We start from the raw sequence: 8178 nt of genomic DNA, 5'->3' as shown, positions 1-8178 counted from the left end.
TGAAGCAGCTAATTACTGCTGTGTTCCATTGCCTTGGAAGTTCACACATATTCTCAACTCCTTTGCCTCATAGTCAGTGCCAAAATAGGTTAGTACCTAATTAATCTTTAGTGTGTTTTCATGTGTGCTACTTTTATTTCTGTAAGTTGTAAGATTCTTTTCAGCAGGAACATATCACATATTTGAGTAGCATAATGGTTAATAGCAAGACTGTGGATTAAGACTGCTGGGGTTCAAATTCTGCTTTGACATTTACTAGCAATGCAGCTTGGGACACATTACGTAGTCTCTCTTTGCTCTCAGTTTATTTATAAAGAATGATAATAAAAGCATTTATTTGCCTGATTGGATTGAATTGCTGTTAGAGTTAAATGAATCAATGCATGCAAGGCACTCAGAACAGTTGCTGGCACACAGTAAAGATTCAAGAGATGCCAGCTAAAATTAGACCTTTGGGTACCAGTCTGATGCTATAAGATTCTATTTATAAGCTGATGACTTTTCCAGTTCTGATCCCTCCATGGGACGCCACCTCAGTTATCCACTTGGAATACTTATACACCTCCACTTTGAAATAGAATACTCATCTCAAAATTATCATGCCCACAAAACACACTTGTCTTCTTTCCTATTCCAAGTCTATTCTCCCTTAGTCTTTCCCTGCAATATGCAGGACAATTTCACTCTTCTAGTTTTTTGGGCTAAAATACAAATACGATCCTGAGGTCATTTTGATCTTTAAAAAGTCTTTTTTTTTAATGAAATTCTTTTTTTAAAAGTTATTTTTAAATGAAATTCTTTCTTTCTTTCTTTTTTCTTTGGCTGTACCATACAGCATGTGGGATCTTAGTTCCCTGAGCAGGGATGGGAACTGTGCCTCCTGCAGTGGAAGCAGGGAGTACTAACCACTAAGTTGTCTGGAAATTCCCTTGACTTCTTTCTTTTTCTTACATTCAACATCCCATCCATAAGGATATTCTGTGAGTTCTAAAAGAAATATATCTAAATTCAACTAACACTCCACCTTACTTATTCTCCTAGTTCACAATTACCTTTCGCAAAAGCTGTTATTGTAATAGCCTACAAACTGGTATCCCTGCTCTGTCCATGATCCCCTGCCATCTAATCTCCATGCACCAGCCAGGCTTCCACATCCACAGCACCTACATTTATTTATTGATGCTTGCAGATGGTCACCCATCAATAAATAAACTAAAGGAACACTTGATTGAAATATGTCAATGCTAAAGGACTTATATTGTTATAGTAAAGGAAAGATATACCCATCTAAATGCAGAGTTCCAAAAAATAGCAAGGAGAGATAAAATGTTCCTAACTGATCAGTACAAAGAAATAGAGGAAAACAATAGAATAGGAAAGACTAGAGATCTCTTCGAGAAAAACCAAGGGAACATTTCATGCAAAGATGGGTACAATAAAGGACAGAAATGGGATGGACCTAACAGAAACAGAAGATTAAGAAGAAGTGGCAAGAATACACAGAAAAACTAGACAAAAAAGATTTTAATGATTCAGATAACCGTATGGTGTGATCCCTCACCTAGAGCCAGACATCCTGGAGTATGAAGTCAAGTGGCCCTTAGGAAGCATCACTACAAACAAAGCTAGTGGAGGTGATGGAATTCCAGTTGAGCTATTTCAAATCCTAAAAGATGATGCTGTGAAAGTGCTGCACTCAATATGTCAGCAAATTTGGAAAATTCAGCAGAGGCCACAGGCCTAGAAAAGGTCAGTTTTCATTCCAATCCCAAAAAAGGGCAGTGCCAAGGAATATTCAAACTACTGCACAATTGTATTCATTTCACATGCTAGCAAAGTAATGCTCCAAATGCTCCTAGCCAGGTTTCAACAGTAAATGAACAACTTCCAGATGTTAAAGCTGGATTTAGAAAAGGCAGAGGAACCAAGATCAAATTGGAAACATTTGTTGGATCATAGAAAAACCCAGAGAATTCCAGAAAAACATCTATTTCTGCTTCATTGATTATTCCAAAGCCTTTGACTGTGTGGATCACAACAAACTGTGGAGGATTCTTAAAGAGATGGGAATATCAGATCATCTCACCTGCCTCGTGAGAAACCTGTATGCAGGTCAAGAGGCAACAGTTAACACTGGACATGGAACAATGGACTGGTTCAAAATTGAGAAAGGAGTCCATCAAGGCTGCATATTGTCACCCTGCTTATTTATATGCAGATTACATCGTGCAAAATGCTGGGCTGAATGAAGCACAAGCTGGAATCAAGACTGAGTGCTAGGAGAAATATCAATAACCTCAGATATGCAGATAACACCACCCCTTTTGGCAGAGAGTGAAGAGGAACTAAAGAGCCTCTTGATGAAGGTGAAAGAGGAGAGTGAAACAGCTGGCTTAAAACTCAACATTCAAAAATCTAAGATCATGGCATCTGCTCCCATCACTTCATGGCATTCAGTCCCATCTCTTCATAGCAAATAGATGGGGAAACAGTGGAAACAGTGAGAGACTTTATTTTCTTGGGCTCCAAAATCACTGCAGTTGGTGACTGCAGCCACAAAATTCAAAGACGCTTGCTCCTTGGAAGTAAAGCTATGAAAAACCTAGACAGTGTATTAAAAAGCAGAGATTACTTTGCTGACAAAGGTCCATCTAGTCAAAGCTATGGTTTTTCCAGTAGTCATGTTTGGATGTGAGAGCTGGACTATAAGAAAGCTGAGCACTGATGAATTGATGCTTTTGAACTGTGGTGTTGGATAAGACTCCTGAGAGTCCCTTAGACTGCAAGGAGATCAAATCAGTCAATCCTAAAGGAAATCAATCATGGATATTCATTGAAAGGACTGATGCTGAAGCTGAAACTCCAACACTTCGGCCACCTGATGCGAAGAACTGACTCATTGAAAAAGACCCTGATGCTAGGAAAGATTGAAGGTGGGAGGAGAAGGGGATGACAGAGGATGAAATGTTTGAATGGCATCACCAACTCAATGGACATGAGTTTGAGCAAGCTCCAGGAGTTGGTGATGAACAGGGAAGTCTGGCGTGTTGCAGTCCATGGAGTCGCAAAGAGTCTGACATGACTGAGCGGCTGAACTAAACTAAACTGTACAAAGATATGACCGGCTGGTTTGAGGTGATTCATAAAAGGATCAGGATGTTTCCCTTTCTTCTTTAGCATTGACAACAGAATCCACTATTTCCTATTTGAGATTTTTCAGAAAGTCATGGCAGGTGAGGAACTTTGACTGTTATCTCAAAGCACAATTGATTCATCACTATTGATCTAAAAAGAAATATATATACAGGTACACATGTAGCTGAATATAGGCAACAATCTGGTTTTCCTCCTTTATTGTAGTCTTTGGCTACTGGTGATCCTTCTGCCTTTCTGTTAGGGAATGGGAAAGACAGAGACAGACAAGAATCAGTGTAACATTTAAACAGCAGTGCTATCGTATCTGTGATAGCCATCTCGACGTGATGTCATGAGTAGTTGCTGTTTCCTTGGCAACACTACAGTGGTAAACAAAGATGTTTTCTGAATGGCTAGAGGAAATGTGGCTTTTATGCCGTCTCACACACTCCTGTCACCAACCCCCTACCATGGGTAGAAAAGATTTTATTTCCTTTTGCTATGAATTTTCTGCCTTGAGGTAGAATAAGTGAGGTGAGCCACTGTTTTCTTTGTCTGTTTATTATTATGCTCCACAATTTTACAATGCTGGAAATTCTGTTGAAACTCCCACTCAATTTAGAGACTATGATGTTGCATAACAGATGCTAAAATCCCCTGTTGTGTGGAATTGCTAAGAATGCACAAAAGGAAATTCTGTGATGTGAGAGCTCAGGGTCATAACAAGTTTGACAAGATGAGCTTGAATGACCTTACCTTATGTGGCCACACAGCTGAATCTACTAGTAAGGTTCTCAGATATAGATAAGGCAGCTGAAGAATGGCTCTCTTGAGACAAATGCTTAGCTGTAACCGGAGTAGAAAAAGTAAATCTAGGACGTTTTAAAGTATTGCTTAACGAGTAAAATAATGTAATGTGAAGAATGATGGAGGACAAACATGGGTTTTTATAATTTCTCTAAAAGCTGCATAACAAAAGATGACAGGCAAATCATTTTGTTTTATAAAAACAAATAAGTCTTTTAAAATTCAACTGGGAAATGAGAATGGAAGGAAATATAATATGCCCTCCCCCCAAAAAAGCATTCATTAGAGTGTTTATTGGTGAACTGTGGCTGTTTTTCATGAGATAGTGACATCCACTCTAATATACAGAGAGATGGAAAATTTTCAAAGGTGTATTTGCTTGAGATATTTGCAGTATTTCTCACTTAAGAAAGACTAACTCCTGTGAAAGGAAGGTTTTTTATTAATCAAAATATAAATGTAGATAAGGTGTAAATGTCCTTATTGGGCACATCAGCCTGGATAGCTTATTTCCTATTCCTGGGAGGAAATTAGATGCTTGGAGCAGGTGAGCACATTTTCACTGGGGTCAAGATTGGGAATCAGTGGTTGGGACCTAGGATTTGGGTGAAGATGAGCCTAAATGGTCCTCGGCTAACAAGCCTGGGTCAAAGCCTGTGATCTGGAGAGAAAAAGTCCAAAGAGCAAGGAACTGGGGACCAGTGTTGTAAAGGAAACACTTCTGTCCAGAGATAAAGCCGATTTCTCTGTTAGCTGAACCATAGCCCCAAAAAAGCAATGTTTGGTGTTTATGAGCTCTGTTTCTCAGGCTACTGAGAGCAAGTTCCATGACTGTAAAGAGATGAAGAGAGAGAGATTGACTTTTGGCCTCTGAAAATACATGTCCCTCACTAACTCAATTGTGATTGTCTGCCAGAGAGCAGAGCTCTCTGTCTATGGCAACTGAGAGGTTACAGGAAAAATAATATAGTGATGGGCAGCAGTAATGGCAGAGGGGAGATGAGAGGACCAAGGAGATGAGAAGAGAAAAGGGGAAAGAGAGACAAGAAATGAATGCTTTCTAAGGTTCTCATGTGTTTCTTCCTTTGTTTCCTTTCTACTTACTACTTCATGATTGCCGTAGGTATGTACATGGAGTACCTTGATTTGTGAGCATCTGTGCATCCGATTTGAATTTAGTATTCTCTAGGGGAAATTCTGTAATGCAATGAGCATAAAATGAGCAGAACCATTAGTTGCGGCAGAGGTGGGGAGGGGGTCTTTTACCTGAGGTGCCGCTTTGAAAATGTCCTTTGGTACTCATGGCTTTCCTAATTAAATGCTATCAACCCTACAGATGGTAAAATGATGTATGTATTTTGCTCAATTCCCTAAACAAGGAAGCTTTCTGTAGAGGAGTGCAATAAGAATATTCTTTGAAAAAAGAGAGAGCCCCCACTGGGATTCTATAAACTTAAATCAAAGTAAATGAAACCTGAACATTATTTTTAAAAGACTGTATGAATCTTTGATTTATGTTAAAAGATTGAAAATTACAAAAAAGAAACTTGTTTTTAAGGAGATTTTAAAAGTTTTCCAATCCAACTCCCAACTCCCATCTTTTCCTTAATCAGTGAATTTAGGAAAAACCAGACATGTTCATAATTCCTAATGATTTTTAGGGAAAAAATTAAAACCTATAGTACAGTTATTATTACTAAAGCTATTAGATAATTAATCATCCAAAGTGGGGCATTTCAAAAGGTGTAAGGAGGCATTTTAAAAATAATTATATTAAGACAGCTTGCATAACCTATGACTGTCTTAAGCAAACCAGACAACTGAAGTATGACCACCTAAGCCTTCATCCTACAGAAGTGCACACTTAGTTCTGGAATCATTGCTGCAAATTTTTCTACAGATTGGAGGAGAGGTCACCATGTCATTAATTGGGTTCCCCACATTTTCAGAACAGAAAGTTGAGACCCAGGAAAGTTAACTTTCTTGTGGCCTCGTAGCATCCTCTGCACCATTTTTCTCTTATCTCTTAGAAGTATCCTTTCTATAGTTTCTAGAAACTCAAGATCTTATCACCTCCCTGAGACTAATTACAACCACAGCAGTAACACCCCTGGGACACAGTTTCAAGGCTGCAATTGTTTCCATAGCACTGTGCACTTAATACATTTTTCTAGGCCTCAAGGCCTGATTGTCTGGAGCACTGTCATATTCAGAGCGGTATTCAGTATGAGGTTATATTTCTTTCTCAATAATAGGAGATAAACTAAATGTACCTTTCAGTATATCCATGGGGATGAAGTCTTTGAACAGGTTAAGGGATTATAGTTGCCATTGTTTATTTGGATGGTTAAAAGAAAAATTGGTTAATAACATTTTAACTCTTGAAAGGACTTTGCCTGAGTGCTGTCTTTTTCTTAGGTTAATGCCTTTCATGATAGCTGTATTTCAACAAGTGTCTTCATTAAGAAATTGCATAAATCCTGCTTTTGGAGTAAAGTTCCATACGGAAGATGACACATCTCTGTGATGTCATAAGTTCCTGAGGGGGTTTTCTAAAGGCTTTTGCTGAAGGCAATAATATTCAGTCTGGGTGTCCCCATTTCCTCTTTTTGTTTTATTCTGTGCAGCTGTGCTGGAAGCAAGCAGAGGAAGTAACCAAAAGTGGATCTGGATTAGAATGGTTCTTGAACTTCCCTTTCCAGCATCTGTCTTACTATGGGGCAATTCAAACAGGAGGCAGCCTCACAAACAGGCCTTTGTCAGAACTAACAGCATGTTTTTCTTCTGAGAAATGCCCTTTTGCCTAAAGTGAGTTTTAAAAGCTGTGGCTCATCTAAAGTAGAAGTCTTTGACCTTCATTGGAGTACACTGGTGGTGGTAATGTCCCCAGTTCCTCAAAGTGAAAACAGATGTTTGCAGTGAGAGGTTGACACTGCAAAAAGTATTTTAGATTCACGTAAAAATATCCTTAATAAAAGAATAGTTTTTTTGAAGAAGAAACAAAAAGCCCATGGCCCATGTTTTCACTATTTTCACAGACTTTTCCATCTTTTTGATTCCAGTGTGATAATTATTTAAACTTATGTTGACTCAGTGAAGCATCTTCGGTTGTTTTAGTGTTTGAAGGTTGTTTGAAGATGACAACATCTTGAGATGTTATGTTAAATTTTAGTCAGTCACCTAGTTTTTCCCCATAATCTCATTTTCTTAACTCACACAGAATTCTTTTGATATTTAGGTTGATTTCTTATTGTGACTTTGTTCAACCTGGATTAGCCAGACAAGATTTCACATTTTAGAATGCTCATTATGACTTTTACCTTGTAAGTCTCTTTACCTCTGTTTTCTTATGTGCATTCAATTCAGTCGCTCAGCCGTGTCCAACTCTGCGACCCTATGGACCACAACACGCCAGGCCTCCCTGTCGATCACCAACTCCTGGAGCTTGCTCAAACTCACGTCCATCGAGTCGGTGATGCCATTCAAACATCTCATCCTCTGTTGTCCCCTTCTTCTCCTGCCTTCACTCTTTCCCAGCATCAGGGTCTTTTCCAATGAGTCAGTTCTTTGCATCAGGTGGCCACAGTGTTGGAGTTTCAGCTTCAGCATAAATGCTTCCAATGAATATCCATGACTGATTTCCTTTAGGATTGATTGATTTGACCTCCCTGCAGTCCAAGGGACTTCTCCAACACCACAGTTCAAAAGCATCAATTCATCAGAGCTCAGCTTTCTTATAGTCCACTTCTCACATCCATACATGACTACTGGAAAAAACATAGCTTTGACTAGATGGACCTTTGCTGACAAAGTAATGTCTCTGTGTTTTAATATGCCATCTAGGTTGGTCATAGCTTTTCTTCCAAGGAGCAAGTGTCTTTTAATTTTGTGGTTGCAGTTATAAAGCCTGTCACTGTTTCCATTGTTTCCCCATCTATTTGCCATGAAGTGATGGGACCAGATGCCATGATCTTATTAGTTTTTTTTTTAATTTTATTTTATTTTTAAACTTTACATAATTGTATTAGTTTTGCCAAATATCAAAATGAATCCGCCACAGGTATACATGTGTTCCCCATCCTGAACCCTTCTCCCTCCTCCCTCCCCATACCATCCCTCTGGGTCGTCCCAGTGCACTAGCCCCAAGCATCCAGTATCGTGCATCGAACATGGACTGGCAACTTGTTTCTTACATGATATTTTACATGTTTCAATGTCATTCTCCCAAATTTTCCC

This window comes from Bos javanicus, chromosome 2 (genome assembly GCF_032452875.1).
Source record: "Bos javanicus breed banteng chromosome 2, ARS-OSU_banteng_1.0, whole genome shotgun sequence".
Lineage (NCBI taxonomy): Eukaryota > Metazoa > Chordata > Mammalia > Artiodactyla > Bovidae > Bos > Bos javanicus.
The sequence above is the reverse complement of the archived record's forward strand: the minus strand, read 5'-3'. Positions refer to the sequence as shown.